This window comes from Culex pipiens, chromosome 1, assembly GCF_016801865.2.
Source record: "Culex pipiens pallens isolate TS chromosome 1, TS_CPP_V2, whole genome shotgun sequence".
Lineage (NCBI taxonomy): Eukaryota > Metazoa > Arthropoda > Insecta > Diptera > Culicidae > Culex > Culex pipiens.
Genome location: NC_068937.1, coordinates 47689893 through 47693549, shown reverse-complemented (window position 1 = coordinate 47693549; position 3657 = coordinate 47689893). Strand labels below are relative to the sequence as shown.

The 3657-nt window shown below is 39.9% G+C and overlaps 1 non-coding gene across 1 annotated transcript; it reads right to left on the bottom strand.

Annotated features, from left to right (window-relative positions):
- Positions 1 to 361: 361 nt before the first annotated feature.
- Trnae-cuc (transfer RNA glutamic acid (anticodon CUC)) lies at positions 362 to 433 on the bottom strand. Its single transcript has one exon. It is a non-coding gene; the product is annotated as a tRNA-Glu (tRNA).
- Between the last annotated feature and the right edge of the window lie 3224 nt (positions 434 to 3657).

Sequence of the window (3657 nt, the reverse complement as noted above, 5' to 3'; positions counted from 1 at the left end):
TTGATATTCTTGGAAGATTTGAAGTCTTTTTGAGTTCTCTCAATTTAATGCTCGTTGACGGTGTCCGCTCTTGCTCACCAGTGTGACAGCTAATGGACGTTGAGCCGCACACGTCGGTGTTAATTATCACCGAAATTATTCAGGTCTCTCAGGACTCGTGGCACGTGACGCCCCGGAGGAGATGATTGAACACCTTTCTCGGTGAGGCGGATTCGTAAATGGGCAATGGTTCCATAGAGCAAAAAGGTCGACGCTGTGAGGTTTTTTTGTTTTAATAAAGACATCATATTTTCGAATAACTAGAACAGTTAACAACTAAAAAGAAATTCTGTGTCAATCGAAGGTTAAAATAAAAAAAAACTTCCCATACCGGGAATCGAACCCGGGCCTTCCGGGTGAGAGCCGGATATCCTAACCACTAGACAATATGGGACTTGAAAACATAAGTTTGTTTGGTTACTTCTCGGCAAAAAAACCCAAATTGAATTGACTAGATAAGACTCTTGGTTGATTGAGGGTTTGAACATCTTCTCAAATTCAACTGAGTAGATAATACAATGTTGATTGTTAGATAACGGTCGTAAGTTACGTACTGTTTCGAATTATCTTATCTATCCTAAGCAACTTAACTCCGTAGAAACTTTTCAAAAGGGTTAAATCTTGTTTGTAAACAAACAGTCTATCCCTTTTGCACAAAAGTGACAGTTTACGTTAAGTTTGGGTGGGATAGGCTGCTTGTTTACAATCAAGGTTTTGCTCTATAGGGACGTGGCGTTACATCGTGCTGCCATCTGGTTTTTTTTTAGTGCAAGAGTGGAAAAGTGCTGAGTCATCGTCTAAAAATAGACGGCGTCCTATCTCGCCCAGCAAAATGAAATCGATAAAGTAGTCGGTTTCGATGGAGAAAAAGTGGAAAACGTGGTCTAAAATAGCGACGCCATCTCCCTATTGAAAAGTTCCTACGGAACTTTTGTAAGTTGAAAAATTGTCGAATGATGGGCTATCTACAACCACTTAGCTTAGAAAATTTGAATCATTGTAAACAAATCTGATCTCTACAATGCAAAAGTAATGAAATTAGATACTTGACGTATGGATTGGAAAATTTCAAAATGTACGGTAAGTTGACGTTTCCATTTCAAAGGTAAACAAACAACTGCATAGCAAGTTATATCAGCCCAGCAAATTTTCTAAGTTGATTGTAGATGACGGCCGTAAGTTACGTACTTTTCAAAGTAACTTATCGACCTTGCAAAATCCACAGCATGACATCTTTATTATTCATCTATGTCGGCGTCACCTCCAGGGCTGTGACACGCACCAAGGATGACGGTTCGGCCAAGAGAAAAAGAACTGTCACCAGCAACCGGAGTTTCCCTAATATTCACACGTCAAAGACCGGTGTTGATTGTACCTTTGCAGTCGCCCTACCAGTGGATGAAGGTTTTCCATTATGAACAAGGGGACGTCACCCGTCCCCGGAGGGTATCTTTTCGAAAATGCACATATGGCACCAGGTTGTTTGATAGATTGAAGCGCTGCGATTCAGGCTGGACGCAAATCCCAAGATTTGACGTTTCTCATCTGCTGTTTCAGGGCGGAACCTTCCCTTTTTTTCGAATAGAGCGTTGATAACAGGTCAGTTGCTTTCAGCTGCTGTTGCTGTCAAAATTTCGTAGAAAAAAATCAAGAAAATTTTGTGCTTTGAAGAGTTTTGAAATTCCCCAAACGACTTGATTGAGCCACTTTCTACACGTTATGAACTGTCAAATCTCTTCCGCAACAATCCACCACCGACAGCTCTCCAGAGTCGTTTACTAAACTACCCGGAACAAATGTGTGAAGATCTGGCACCCCCTTGGGACGCAACAGCAACCGCAGCATTGCACTGATTGACGTTTGACATCACGCTAACGCACGAACACAAAATGTCAAAAGGAGCAATGTGATTAGTGGAGCAGGTGTGTTGAAGCGCCATTTGTCGAAAATCATGCCAATAGCGCTCGTTATCTCCAGTTCTCGGAAGTCTTCTTTGATCACAACAGTTTGAAGAACCGTGTGATCTTTTCGGATGTTTCCCGAGGTTGACAAATCGAACGTTTCCACCCTTACTTCGTTGCCCGGAGAGTGGACTCGTTACGACCCTAACCCTATCAAGCCAGACTACGCTGAAGCTTCAAATTTCCTCCACCCGGCCCGCAAAGAGACATTAAAGTACCACGCCGCCGCTGAAGAGGCAAACAATTTAGAGAATGCTATTTACCGTATCTCGCGTCAAAAGAGTTGGGAACTCGGAAAAAGGGGTGCGACAGCATTCCAGGCTGTCACCTTACCGGGGTGGCGCTGGATTTACGGTAAATCTACCTTGCCCTGGGCGGGCGAATAGGACACCGAAAGATGTATAGGGGACGATGCGGGCGACGACGAGCTCTGCGGCTGCAGCTTTCCCATGGCTTTACTTTGGGAATCTGTCACCCTAGCTGGATTCGTCAAATGGATTGAACCGTGAAGTGGGGTGGATTCGATCTAACTTGTCAAGTTGGCTAAATTCTCAAAATACGAAGTCGTGGTCACAAAAACTTCAGCAGTTGGACTCGGAATCAGAGTCAGTTAACTTTTAACATTTTTGTATGAATTATATTGTATAAGATTCTACTGGATTCCACCAGAGGCAGCTGAATGTCACTATTATAATATGTATAATAGCTCTTCAGAGTTTATCATCTACTAAAGTCCACTAGAGGATAGCAGAGTCCTAGAGAGAACTGGAGTCAGAGTCGCTGAAAATTTTGAAGCCTGAGTCGGAGTTAGAGTCACTCATTTTTTATAGTATATATACTATACGGTATACGGTAGTGGAATCTGGTGGACACTAGAAGACTCTAGTGGGCTCCTATAGTGGACTCAGGGAAGAGTTCTAGTGGACTCTAGCTACCCGCATAAAAATGTATGATGATTTGCACTGTTAAAACCATCCAATTACAATACATATTACAATATTTATGGTAAGTTTATTGTTGACTTTTTCGAACTTTACTGGAATGGCGATGAAGCTACTATACAATTCATGGTTACAGATAATTGGAAGGTTTTGTTATTGGAAATGTTATAAATGGAAACAATAAAACTATCGTAAAATTCATGAATACAGCAAATCTTATGGTTTTTGTATTGGAAATCTCATAATGCATTTTTTCCAATTTTTTGTTACATTACGTTCATTGTAATGTTATAGTTGCGTAGTGTGAACTTTTTTAACGATTTTTTTTTTAAATATAATAAAAGTATTTAAAACGAGTTATATTTCAAATACAAAACTTCACAAACGATTTTGTGAAAAACTCAAATCAAATCAAATTATTTTAAAAACTTAAGCATTAAAACATTAATTATTTAACTGTTCCCACACAAAAAAAAAAATATTAAAATATTAATTTATTAATATATTGATATATTAATATATTAATATATTAATATATTCAAAAAATCAAATTATTCGCTCTACAGCATTGACTTGGCGTTCTCGATTGCGAGATTCCTACTCGAAACTAGGTGTCCGAAGGTTTGATTGTTGAGGCAATTGCAAACCTCTTTTTACACCTTAGTCTCCATCCATCCCGGGATTCGAACTGACGACCTTTGGATTGTTAGTCCAAC